Genomic DNA, 14,675 nt, shown 5'->3' on the forward strand with positions numbered 1-14,675 from the left:
TAAAATTCTAAAAGAGCATTTGCACTATGCATTCTATGATACTTTTCTACTATATGTATAAGTGGCTGCTTAGTTCACAAAACATAAGCTCTGTATTATCACCATAAATAACATATTTTATGTACACTGAAGACTTTGTAAGAATATGGCATTCTAGCATTTAAGACTATATACCAGGCCACCTGTAAGTAATACACTCTAGTAAGGAATAAAGTGTAGTCTATGTAAGGATAAAAGATATGTAGAAGTTTAATTTGTCATGGTAAGATTAACTAGATACTGAAATTGGTGTATTTTTTTCCGTCCAAATCAGCTCACATAATCAGATTTTGTTCACAATGTGTCTGTTTGGTTTGGGCCATTTACACCACAAAATTTTCAGGGGATTCTAACTTGCACGTCTTAGCATATTTTATCTCATGGATAATTATTTTACTCGTGACTCATACCTTTTTAGCAATTACTATGTCTTACCTTCACCATTAATCATACAAAAGCAAAGCTGGCATTCCCATTGTCCAAATTCATATTTTCTGATCTGTAATTCAGTTTTATGTCACTTTGCATAGCAATGAATCCTTTTTTATATATACATTTCCATCTAAACTCCTGTGTTTTCTGAGCAGAAATAAATGAACAAAGTCTTTCATTTTGGCCTAAAGTATGTTTTGACTAATAGGTTAGCCTCCAGATCCCCACACAGAACTGCTGTTTATTAAGTTCCAGAATTTAATCTTCTGAGTCTCTATAAGTTTGTGAAAGAACCACAAGGCCATGGCAGAGCTGTTTATCAAGTCTATTCTAGAAATTTTATGCTTCACATTTAACATATTAAGCTAAAACCATGTCTGATTACATTGTTCTCCTGATTGTTTGGCTTGGTTTGGTTGGTTCTTTATTTTTATTTATTTATTTATTTTCACAAGAGAACAAACTGAGTAGAATGAATACAAGGAGTGGCTGAGGGAGCTGGGATTGTTCAGCCTGGAGAAGAGGAGGCTCAGGGGCAACCTTATCACACTCTATAGATACCTTAAAGGAGGCTGTAGTGAGGTGGAGGTTGGTCTATTCTCCCACATGCCTGGTGACAGAACAAGGGGGAATGGGCTAAAGTTGCGCCAGGGGAGGTTTAGGTTGGATATTAGGAAGAACTTCTTTACTGAAAGGGTTGTTAGGCATTGGAATGGGCTGCTGAGGGAAGTGGTTGCGTCACCATCCCTGGAGGTCTTTAAAAGACGTTTAGATGTAGAGCTTAGTGCTATGGTTTAGTGGAGGACTTGGTAGTGTTGGGTCAGAGATTGGACTAGATGATCTTGGAGGTCTCTTCCAACCTAGACGATTCTGTGATTCAGTGATTTTGTGAATATATATGTATATATATATTATGAGAGATATCAGACCATAAATAAACTAATATGAAATGTAATTTACTATAAATAAATACTGAATCAGATTCCTATCCATTGAAATGGACAATTAGTTTCCATAGATGAAAAAAATAAAGTTGATGTAGATCAAAAGATATAAATGCAACAAGTGCTAGATAAGATTCTTTCATTTTTCCATAGAGCAACAGGATTTTCTGTCACTTAAAGCTAAGAGATAAAAATATATTATTTTAAAGTTCATTTAATATTGGATATTGCTAGCAACATAGCAAAAATATTTAGTGCCACTGTATTTAGGACATCATATATTTGGTAGCATGTTTATGCTTCATTTACCAGAGAATGTCTGGGTTGCTACTTAACATTCAAAGAATAAGTGCACATCTACATTTGTGCATTTCTTTACTTCTGTTGTTAGTTTTAAATACTTACAAAGATACAACAATGCGCCTGGTAACAGTGTGATGTTCTTGAATTTACACCTTTTTTCAGTGTGTACCTTTATTATATCTCATGTCTTAAGAGGTGGCAATGTAAAGTCATTAAAAAAGTGAGTTCACCAGGTGCTGCGTGAGTTAACCTTTCCTTTAATACCTCTTCTGTACAATATTTTATGATTACTGTCATTTAGTAAACAAATTATGAAAATGCAGTTCCCTGGGGGTCTAGTTTAATAATTTAGATAAATTAGTTTTTAGATTCTTTTTTTTTTTTTTTTTTTTAATTGCTGTCTTCAATGACTAAGTAACAAGCACCTGCCACCCCTGCCCCCCAGAGTGGGGACTCTTTGCACAATCTCCTCCCCATGAAAGAATAAAATAAAATAAAATAAAATAAAATAAAATAAAATAAAATAAAATAAAATAAAATTTAAAAATAAAACCTCTCGAGCGTATACATATAATGGTTAGAGAAACACGTTGCAATTCGTGGCTGGCAGTTTAGGGTTAAGGTATGATTCCAGGTGAGAGAAGCCAATGAGAGGACGCTCGGTTGATGTGTCTGACATCATCCTGCACGGGAGCACCCAGCCCGGCCGGGGCAGCTCCCAGCCTCGGCACCAGTGCCGCCGTGATGGATGCTTACAGCTCTTCGTTGAGAGCCAATTATCTCGCTTTTGTGTGAGGCCCAAGCATCGCTCACGCCGCCGGCTCGCACACGGCACGGCCGGATCGAGCTGAACCAATTGTTTTCCCTGTGTCTGGTAAGAGTCTGGTCTATTTTACCTTCTCTTTTGGAATAAAGCAGATGTGCCTAATCTGTAAAGGGAATTGCTTTCATAGTTAGAGGCTTACAAGGCTATAATATGTAAAGAGTAGCTTTTATTGACAGAAGGGAGAAGCTTTAAAAGGGAATGTTTTAAAGGAAAAGCAAGTCTGTATCTGGCAAACTCTACAGTATGGAAATAAATAGCTTGGGTGTTTATGCTGCACTTCATATTAACTAAAGAGGATTAGGCTGACAAGATCGTTGCTCAGACCGATAATTTAATGCCTGTATTTTTTCCTTTCTTTTAATACCTGTGTTTTTACTTTGAAATCTAGCTTTTGTTGATGAACAAAGAAATGGAGGGATTTAAAGAGAAAGATTTTTATGTAATATCAACTTTAAAAAATATTGTGGAATACTTTTGCAGAAATTAGTTCAAAATCATGAAGATTAATACCAAGATGTCCAAGTTTCAGGTACTAGAATAAGTTATAGTTACTTTGTTCTGCCAATTTCTATAATTTAAAGTAATAAAATACTGAGCCAATTATTAAAAGTGTTCAATGTACAATATGCCTATACCAACCACACAGCATAGTTTTCTTTGTTTGTATGCTTTTCCCTTTATAATCTGTAGTAAGCATTAAAATAAATGTCTCACTTTGCAGTTCTATGAGAGTATATACAGAGCTTGAAGAAGTGATTATATCCTTCACATTGTTAACAGCTCTGTGGTTTGCACAGAGAAAGAGGGGAGGGATTCTGTCTGTGCAACTTCCTAATTTTGCAATAGAATTTAAAGCTTCTACACTGATGTGGATTTAAGAGATTAGAATTGACAATGACATTGACAAATCAGATGCAATAAAGGATTTAATTGACTGAAGGAGTTCAGGGGTTACTGTGTGAAGAATCCAATAACCAGTTTAACTAGTCAAGCAGTGTACCTAAGAGGAGATAATAAATAGCAGACTCTAGCAGACTCTAGTTAATTTAAAAGCCTAATGGCTTTTTTGTGTGTGTGTGTGTGTGTGTGTGATTAGAACTCACTAAATACCTAGGCCACATAATAACTCGCTGTATTTATTTTAGTAATCCACGATTGTATGATATAAAGTTTTAAATAATGAGATATGTAATGAGTCTTATAAGTGCTGGTAAAATTGAGATATATTGACATTCAGTCAAGCTATGATTAGGTTTTCTGTAATCAGTATCAGAAGAGTAAGTTATTTTCAGCTCAAACACGAGTTAAGAGAGTACAGTTTCTCAGCCCTGTTATACTTTTGCACTTTCTATTACTATAGGTTTGTTCTTGCAGCTCTTAATATTTATTGTTGTTAATTTAGCTCTGCAAATTAATGTGCCTAAACTATCCCAAGCTTCTCTTAAATGCCCTAGCTATATTATGGATGGAGTTAGAATAACACGCATTTGTTAAGGTGAGACCTTCATAATGGTCTGTTGCCTTTCCACTAAAAAAAGCCAGATATTACAGTTCAAAGGTGGGCTCAACATGGACTCCAAAGAGAGGAGTATTTTGCATTTTACTACCTTACCCTTCTTTCTTAGGTAATTATCAAAGTTAACTAGTAATTATTGTATGCCAGCCTTGCAGGCATACTTTTCAATTAATTGTTTTGGAGTTAAAAAGTAAATGTATTTGAACCTCTGCTATCTACACATTGCGTAAGTCCAAGCAGTTTTTCCATGCTTTATTGCTAGGCTTCATGTCAGAGTTTACAGTATTTTTATTCCTGCTTGGTTTAGCCAAAAGCCACATATGAACAAGTTTTCTGTAATTTCTGCCAAAATACTAGGTGATGAATAAAATGTAGATTTAATGCTGATTTGCTAGATACTCACAATGTTCTGATCCAAAGCATTTAAAAACTGCTTTTAATATATTAGTCCTTTTAAGTATTAATGTACATTGCCTTATCAGATATTAATAATAGACCTATGCAAGCCAAGGATACTTAATGATATGATAATCCAAGCAGAGAGCAAACAAATCATATGGGAAATGAAGCATTCTAATTTAGTTTAATCTTTCAAATGGAAAACAAAAAATCCTTTTCTAGAAGACCATTTTATAGGAAAAAATATCGGTATGTTTTTTGCTTACTTTCAGTCAGAAACTAAGTTTACCTTAATAAAAAAAAATAAAAATAAAAAATGTGGAAAACCACAGTCCTCAGGTGAAAAAAAAAAAAAATAGTGCTGAAAACTCTGGTTTATCTTCAGAATAATAAAGAAAATTATGATAATGCTGGCATATGAACTGCACAGTAGATTGGCCATTAGTTTGGGAAAGAGTCCTCCCTGTCCTGTTCTTGAATGACAGATTATGTCCACAAGGCATGCTCTATGAAGTCTATATTATATCTGTATCCCACCCTATTACAGGAAGAATTTACATTAGGATCCTTGATCTTCAAAAGAGGTCATTTTGTTTGTCTGATTTTCTATGAATGAGTCAACTTCTACATTTTCACAATGGCATCAGGTAACAAACCTTACAATGAAGATTTGAGTCATTCCTCCTACACAAGATACTCACATCTCTTGTCAGATCATTTTGAGTGATATGATAAAATGGGATTTTTTTATAAATAAATTTAAAAGTTGTCAATGAAAATATATATGTCAAGTAAGCATAAGTATGCTAATTACAGTGATTGGTGAAAAAGTATCGTATCACCAGTAGTAAAAACACGAAATAAAAGAAATTATTGTTCCTTTGCAACAGGCTAACAAAAGTTATCCCTAGAAAGTTCAAATTAAAGAGGATTCTGATGGTATATTTTCAGTTGTATCCAGTTTGTGACAAGCGCAGGAAAGAGAGTTCATTCATACTCTCAGCCTTGGTCCAAATGCCAGTTGTTTTTTTCTTTTTTGTTTGTTTATCTAGGATAGACTACATCCAGAGTTCTATGTGAACTCCTATATTATAAAAACAGCCATTATACCATCGGCTGCAGTCAGTCTCCTTGACCATCCTAAGAACTCTGAGGTTTGCTATGTATAAAGGTGCTAGAGAAGGGGGATCAAGAGATTATTCTGTGCCTCTGTCCTTTGTCTGCTTTTATTTAATTACCCAAACAAACAAACAAACGATAAATGGATAGATAGGTTTTACTTCAGAATTATGAAGATTTTTTTTCTTATTTTCTTATTTTATTTTCTTGTTTTAATTTTATTTTTCCTTGTTGTTTATCTGACAGTGAAGTCAAAGAGAACAAAGATTACAAAGAGTATTTCTACTGTGGGAAATCTGCATCTATCCCTCCAAGTAACTGTATTCCTTTGAAAAGATGTCAAGATATGTAGAGATATGAACAGCGTGGACCTTGGATGCCCTCCAGTAGGTCATCTGTCTGTGATTAGAGGACCAATAAGGTAGACCACGCATCTGTCACACAGTACAGACTGAAAACATTTTGTTCTCTATTTTGTTTCCTGTTTTGTTTTGAATCTCACATGAAGTCCAACGGAAGCCCTAATACACAAAGATTGCACTACAAGACGATCATGAGCAAAGATTTACAACCCAGATTTTAAGGGGGTTTTGCAAGCTCACTTTTGATCTTTGCCTCCGTGTAACATGAGACCCTTTTGTTTCTATAATTGTATATTTACAGCATAAGAATGTGGCACGGTCAGTGCATAGAGTCATTTCTACATGGTTTAGTAAAGGTGATGTGAATCTTAACTAATTTCAGTCAGCAAGGTTCTTCTTATAATCTATGGAAAGAAAGAAGAATCTTCAAATAATGATTCATCTCATCCTTAAGACAATTACTTCAAATAGATGGGCTAAATCACTCTCTGGAGGGGCCAAATGTGCTCCATGGACAACTTTCCTGAAAACTTTACATTATATGTCTAACTTCCAGACTTTTAAATAAGATCTAATTGAGATCTTTAAGATTTCTGAGTAGGAGTGAATTTCACCAGTAATATAAACAAACAAACAAATAATCTTACCCATCATTTGCTTCACATTGGAGTCACAGTTCTTAGAAAGTCTCAGGATTTCCTCTCTGCAGCAGCAAGGGAGTTGACCAGAGCGCTTGGCCCAAGACTTTGAGGTTTCACAGATATTTGCTACAAGTCAGATAATGTAAATGTTTAGGAAGCATAGTTTTTAAGGCTGGCAATGAGGGGAAGCATGCTCTATCTTTTTCACTCAGTCAAGCATTACTCCCTGTACTTAAAACTCCTCTTATTGCTATTCCTGGACATTTGTTTGGAGACTCTACCTATTGTTCATATACACCTCATATTTTCAAAGTATTACAGTGCAGCTAAATTTAATTGGATTTTTCTTTTTGAAAGACACAACACATTTTTTTTTTCTTTTCTTCAAGTCTCTACACTAACATTAGGGAATCCTCAGACATTCCAACTATTAATTATGGACAAAAAAAGTGTGCCTTGCCTGGTCTCATTCTTTGACAACAGCATCAGGTGTCTGGTATCTGTAATTTCAGGACAAATGGTCAGTGTCTATCCATCTTCTAAGTAACTGTAAATTGCTATTTTTAAACAGGAATATTGGGCAGTCAGCCTGTCCTTCCAGTTGTCAGTCCATGCTTCTGGATCAGCTTTCTGCAGCAGTTCTTAAGCAATCTTAATATGAATTGTATGATAGTTTAGTCTGCCTCTCTGTGTAAAACAGCCCATAGAATTTCATCCAGCAAATCAGGCCAATGGTTTTGTTTGAATACTTTATTCCAGTTTAAAAATGCATACACAAATGCTATTAAGAATGTATCAAACATAGTTGTTCTTATACATCAGGCTGGAAATTACTGGATACAATGCACAGATATATTGCCTATTAGCTATCAGAATCAATCACTCCATAAACTTCGGATTTGGGATCTGGACTTTCTGAGAATGTTACCTAGCTGAGAAGTGAATTCTTATAGCTATAGACAAGTGGATAAAGAGAATGTGGATGTATATTTCCAAAAGTGTGAAATTAGAATATGATATGAAAATGCTTCTCTCCTACCCATTCCTCGGTTTACAAATGTAACAATTAAATAAAATGTTGTGGTCAAATTTCCAATGAGTAAGAAGATTTACTACCTGCTGAATGAAACATAATCTAAATAATCTGATGCAATCTATCATAGGATAATATCACATTATCACTCACAAATGGGAAATATGGCTTTCACAGTTGCCAAGCTGTACTTAGCCACATCTGATGGTCTCCATTAATTTTTAACAATAGTCCTGTCACCAGATCAGTGAGCTGTAGAAAATACCGTGGAGATGTCACATTCCTTGATGATTGCAGTTAATGCTGCTGCCCCTTTGAATCAGCATGAAATGTAGACAGTTTTATGACTGAATCTGCAATCTGGGGTTTGATCGTGCTATTTATAGCATTGCTAATGGTCTGTAGCACTGACAAGGGGTGTGTTGAAGTCATTCTCTCAGTTACCCTTGTTTTCATTTGTAAAGGCAGAGCAGACATCTGGATCCTACATATCAGTAACTAGACAGAAAATAACAGTACAAAGAAGTCATGACTTTCAGTGGTGAGATATTTTAATAAGTTAGATTTTTGTATGTGTGTACATGCATGTATTTGTTTGTTTTTTTTAACAATACTGTTCTTTTAGAGAAATGCGGGCAAATTATTTTGATTTGGTTTCTAAAATGTCAGATGCAGTCACGTGGCAAAACAAAAGAAAGCTTAGTGATATCTCAATAAAGTAAAGCTGAAGTGAAGAAGCATCAATGCATGGGTTTTAAATAGTAGAATTCATGTTATCATGCATTACTATACTAGTAAAATGCAATTTTAAAATTTTATTGAAGTATCTTAGAAAGACTGCCTCACTTCCCAAAGGATAGCTTTATGTTCATGCCTTCATTTTGCTTCCAAACCTAATTCCTAAAATGTATAGTATCTAGGTTTTTTTTGTTTGTTTGGTTTTTAGGTTCAAAAATATGTACTTTGGAAATAAATATTTGGGAATAATTCTTTCATGCCTTCATTTTGCTTCCAAACCTAATTCCTAAAATGTATAGTATCTAGGTTTTTTTTGTTTGTTTGTTTTTTAGGTTCAAAAATATGTACTTTGGAAATAAATATTTGGGAATAATTCTTGCCAAATTAATGGCATTAGAATACTTAGAGATACCTAAATCTTCCCATGCCCCCAAACACCCAAATTTCTCAAGAAATGTATTTAAAGCCATTGTTCTTGTGATTATTGCAGCACCCCATGTACTAAGAACAATAGGAACTATAACATCTTGCTTCATCATTTCATCTTATAGTTCATGTAGAATCATGGGGGGATGGGGGGGGGGGTGGGGGGGGGGAGGAAGCAACAGCCAAGTGTATTAATGACTCCTAGAAATAATGGTACTTGATTTCCTATGAGTTTATGTCCTTTAATTGACTGATTTTTTTAAGTGATTTTTACTAAGATTCTTGTTTTCCATGGTTGTAAAACTAAGCCATTCTTCTTTCTGCAGGAGTAACAAGTAACAAGTACTGACGTGTGCTAACTGGTAATAATCAAGTACCCTCACTTAGCATACCAGGAGAACTGTCTTTTCTCAGTGCCTCTCCTTTCAGGGTCCTCTGACATGGAGTACAGAGAGTAAGAGTTGAGTTACCATGTTCTACTTCAGTAGGCACGAGACAGTTGTCCCCAAGATGTCTGACTGATGTCTTCAAGAGTTATTAGTTGGGGATGTAGAGTAAACATCATTTCTCAAGTAAACAAACAGTGGAATTGAGTTTAAATGTATAGATGCTAGAACTGTATCACTAGAGCTCTGATGACTCTCATCATCTGAGGAGATCACTGGAGAATGTGTCTGTCCTTTTCCAGAGGGATGCCAGAAAGGACCTTCAAAATTGCAGTTTTTAGAACCACACTATGGAATGAACCATGGAGGTAATACATTTCATGGACATTGTCCTATGAGGACACAGTCTATAAAATATTTCCCAAAACATGCTGAGCATTTCATATGCACTTATAGGTGTAGTATATCTTCCAATTTTTTACGGTTAGTTTTGCCTATGTTCTAATTTAGCTTGCATAAATATGATTTAGTAAGACATCTTCGTATCCTGTCTGTCCTGTTTTTTATGGGTGTTTTGAAGTATTGGTAATTTATTGAAACCTTTCCAGAAGAGGTAAAATTTCTAAAGGCTGAAGATCTCTAAAATGATTAATTTCTTTGTCTGGCTTAACCAAAAATTTCTAACAGGTTATGTTTCATTCCTGGGCTGGGTAATTATTTCTTCCCTGTAGCTGAGAGAGACCTTTAGGTTACCTCTAAATTAGAAGTAGACAACAGAATAAGCAGACCCAAATCCTCAGTGGGCTTGTTAACTTCTTTCCTGCGACAGAGAGAAGAGGCATCAGTTTCTTGTGCTCTTGCAGTTGAATTCCCTCCTGGACCTTACGATGCTTCACATCAAAGCTGCAACAGACTATCTGAGCTCCAGAAAAGCTATACTAAGAGAAACGGTTAGACTGACTTTGCTAAGACTTTCAGAAATTCAAGAAAGAACAACTATGACAGACATTTACAATATAAATAAATATACTTAATTGTACAGACAATAAAAGATAATTGATTAGATTCTGCTTGCTACATTCCTCTAGATGAACCCAGAGACTAAAACTATATGTTTGAGCTATAATTGCACTTCCATTATGGACAGCTTTACTCATTTTCTGTTCTTTGGATGCATTAGAAAGATAATTTTTAACTTGGCTTCCTATTAAGCATTCTATTTCCAAAGTATGCTCTACATTAAGTTCCAGGAACTGTATTGCATTTGAGGTAAAATCTTTTAGGCAGCTCCATTCTTGTGTTTAACAAGATGACAGGAATCTGGAAATTTAATAATAAAATAAACATCTGAGTTCTAGGTGGTTCTCAGCCTGAAAGCATTGAAACCTATGTTGTTGTCTTTACAGGATCATACTACATACCAGCAGACAGTGTGGAGACAGTGCTCTTCTCAACCAGCCAGCTGATTATGGCTGTGTAACAACAGGAAATCAGTAATATATTAATTCTGGCTATGTGGAAAATCATTTAGCACTGAGCTTTGTAGTACTCTGAAGAATGAAAAATTATTGTTTTGAATTATTTTGGATTTTTTTCCAGTGAATATTTAATACAAAATACATCCCTGGTGCATACCATAGACCTTGTTTGTGTATTATGACCACGTTCTCTTTGGAATGAGAACTCCAGACTTCTGAATCACTGCTGGCCTCTAACAGAAAGAGAAAAAAAAAAAGAAAAGAACAAAAAAAAACAGGCGACATTGCGCACTTCAGTAGTTATCCTGGTCTGGATGACTGGGAACTAGGACAGTGATGCAAACCACAGTCTGTATCTACGCCACAGCTAGACACGGTGGACAGCTTAATGTGATTCTGTGTTCAGCATATAAACTTAATTGACAGTCACTCAAAGACATTTAACTGGTAAGTATAGGGCATCTAACATAGGTAATCTGCATTGTGCACTAATCATCTGTATTTTATGTGGTATAATACTTAAACCTACTGTCTAAAATAAGCAGTCTTATCTTGACCTTATGCTCTCTGAAAAATATTACTCAGAGTATATATTAGTCTGCATTATTCTCTTAATGGTTTGGTGCCACTTTTAAAGTCTGTTCTTAAATTACAAAAGATGTCTTTAATGGTATATTTGGCATGAAGGTCTCTTACACTACTGTGAATTCCTTACCTTTAAGTCTACATTACTACTCTTTATACCTTAAAGTCGATTAATAAAATTATTCTGTGAAGGACAGAGAAAATGAAGACAATTTGAATATTTGTTGTGGTGGCTTTTCCTTGGGTAGAGCCTATTGTGAGTCTCATCTTCCATCAATGCAAACCCACTAGTTTAAGGAGGTGCACTCTGAGACTAACAGCTTCAAAATGAAACCTTTTAATCAGCCAGTAAAAGCCCATCATAAACACACATGCAAATTTTAAAATAATTAATGGCTTAACCACTCGTTCCATTGCATTAAAAATCATTGCAAATATTTCTGCAAGATATTAAAATTACAACTTGGAGATTACAGTATGGCTTTTAAATATTTACATAGAATCATAGAATATCTTGAGTTGGAATATTGGAAGGGTTCTACAAGGATCAATAAGTCCAACTCTTGGGTCCCCAAAGGACCACCCAAAAAAATCAGACCAAGTCTGAGAGCATTATCCAAACACTTCTTGAGCTCCGGCAGGCTCAGGGACATGACTGTTTCCCTGGGGAGCCTGTTCCAGTGCCTGACCTACCTCTCAGTGAAGAACTTTTTCCAGATATCCAGACTGAACCGCCCCTGTCACAGCTTCAGGCTATTCCCTCGGGTCTTATCACTAGTCAACAGCAAGCAGAGATCAGTGCCTGCCCCTCTGCTCCCCTTGTGAGGAAAGTGTAGATCACAATGAGGTCTCCCCTCAGTCTTCTCCTCTCCAGGCTGAACAAACCAGGGGACCTCAGCTACTCCTCATACATCTTGCCTTCCAGACCCTTTACCATCTTCATAGCCCTGTTTTGGACACTCTCTAACTGTTTTATATTTTTCTTGTACAGTGCCACCCAAAACTGCACACAGTAGTTGAGTACACATTTACATAAAATATCATAACAGGAAGGGTTGTGAGGAGGTCTTTAGTCTTTTAAGGACCTCTTAGAACCACTTTTTCTTTTTGCTTGGCCAAATAAAGAGGAAAAATAATAAAAATTATTGATAGTAAAGAATGTTTGATACTGATAGGTTTTCTTGTTGGTAGCTCAAAGCTACATAGCTTAAAGCTCTGAGGTCTGCCTACTGCAGCTTTAGAAAGCCCTCTGATGTTTTGGATATAAAGATTCAGAGCTAATAAGAATGACTAGAAAGACCCACAGGAAAATGTGAGAGAGGATCCTCTTTCCCTGATCATTCAAATCAAGGACATGATCCACACACCTAGTGGTTTCTTCATGGCCTAGGTTCCCCTATACCTAGATATCACCAGGGAACACATCCATATGCAGCTTGAAAGAGTTGCTTATTACTTATATTAACTAATTTGATTGATTAACTAAATTAATTGGTACATAACTGAACTCTCTTCTCGTAACATTTAGCAATCACTCAGAGCCAAGAAATTTGACTATCTGCTTCATTCTCTATTTGTGCTCTGAGCAACCCTGTAAACCAATCGTTTGTCTTGCAAAATGACTGACTGCAAATAACTCATAACAGCATGACTTAAATTACAGTTCTCCTACTCTGCTATCATTTTTCTGCACGTTTTTTAAAACATCACTTATAGAATTATTAATAGAATTAGTCAATTAAAAACTCAGAAAACAACATAAAAGAAAAGGACAGTGTCTGGTAAAACATAGTTAATTTTCTTAACTGGAACTCACTTTAATCATTAATGAGATACTGTAATAGTAAAACCATTATTGTATCTTTTATAATATAGAGATATAAAAATGAGACCTTGATAGAACAGCTCTTATTCAAGTCTTGATGAAATAAAAATAAAGATGATGCTGAAAATGTTTTTTGTTGTTTGTTTGTTTTTCCATTTCTGATTTGATTTGGTAAACAGTAGTGAGGTAATTCAGGCAGCCTTGGAAGAGATTTGTTGATGCTGCTTTCCAGTTGAATGCTAGATTGCATAGGTGACAGCTCTTCAGTGGTTATACCAATAAAAGCCAACTTTAGTGATATTAGGTATATTTTTTCTGCACTGCACTGTCTACTTTTGCAGCAGCAAAATTTGATAGGACTTACGAGATATTAGATGAAATCTTATGATTGACTTCCAATTTCATCACAAGTATCATTACAATATAGCTTCAGGTTTACAAATATAATTTGTTCATCTGAAAATAGTGCCTATATAGTGTCAATTTTGGTGCTAATGTGGATTTCCAGCAGAAGTGTAGGTAAATTCAATTTAACATGCCCAGAGGCAGAGACTTACGTACTCCATTCTGAAACTAATCAGTTATTCATTCATGAATCTCATTTTCCACAATGATCTCTATATACGTTACACTTCAACCTGTACACTGTTTTACCTTTCAAAAGTCAATATTCAGTTATGATCAGTGAAAAATATTGAATTGGTATCTATGATACCCCAAATAAGCTATGTGTAGTTCATTTCCCCCTTCAAAGAGCACCTCTGTCTTCCAAAGAGAATATTACTTGTCTGCTTTTTATGATAAACGCTCGCTACTTTCCGCTAGTTAAACAGAGAAAGCCAAAATTTAGATAAGAACATTTCAAGTTTTGTGAAAACCTATGGCAAGAGACAAAGACAGTGAAAGACAAGCCGGATCAGGACCTCCATCACTGTGTATTGTCTGGCAGAAGCCAGTGACCAAGTAGCATGAGCAGACTGGCTGGTAAAGTGGTGTTCCTAAAGCTTTAATCTGTCTCAGGGCTAGTAAAGATGTCACAAGTGTTCACTTCGTTTGGAGATGACTTAAGAAACAAAAGATACAAATTTATAAAAAAGTTTCTTCATCAGTTCTGTGTAGAGAACACTTTTTTTTCCTGATAAACCTTGCAGTGAGAATAGAACTTTCTTCCCATGCAGACAGCTTCCCACTAGCCTATAGTTAGTCTATTTGATTTCACTTGCATTTCTTGACCAGTGTTTTAATACTCCTGTTGTTATTTATTTATTTATTTCTAACATTGCTCTCTACCATTTTATCTCCTATTCAGTAATATTTATCCCTATCCCTTCTCTCATGTCTAGTGATCATGCCTTTAAGTTATTCTGTTATTCCAGTGTTTCTCAGCTTGCACCCTGTGGACCACAGGTGGTTCACAGATACCAGAAAGTGATATATGAGATGCAAAGGTTTTTGTTTTTAATCAGACGTATTCATATACACGGATTCAAGTAAAGAAACAAGCCAGAAAAGATTATAAACCTAGTTCCCAGTGTGCATTATGCGTTCTGCTTTATCCACATAGAATTCCCATTGAAAATCCCATTTGACCTGCAGTTAGAGGCATGATTTGTGTATCTAATG

At 35.4% G+C, this 14,675-nt stretch overlaps 1 protein-coding gene across 6 annotated transcripts in view; it reads left to right on the forward strand.

The window, feature by feature from the left end:
• Positions 1-14,675, forward strand: part of MGAT4C (MGAT4 family member C) — a 419,195-nt gene that overhangs the window by 259,150 nt on the left and 145,370 nt on the right. The window contains exon 1 of one of the 6 annotated variants that reach the window (XM_048061026.2): positions 1,966-2,592. The exons of the other annotated variants lie outside the window; for them this stretch is intronic. The gene's annotated coding sequence lies outside the window, so the exon portion shown is untranslated. Of the gene's footprint in view, positions 1-1,965; positions 2,593-14,675 lie in introns of those variants that run through there. 6 annotated transcript variants of the gene reach the window in all.

The sequence above is a fragment of the Anser cygnoides genome, chromosome 1 (genome assembly GCF_040182565.1).
Source record: "Anser cygnoides isolate HZ-2024a breed goose chromosome 1, Taihu_goose_T2T_genome, whole genome shotgun sequence".
Lineage (NCBI taxonomy): Eukaryota > Metazoa > Chordata > Aves > Anseriformes > Anatidae > Anser > Anser cygnoides.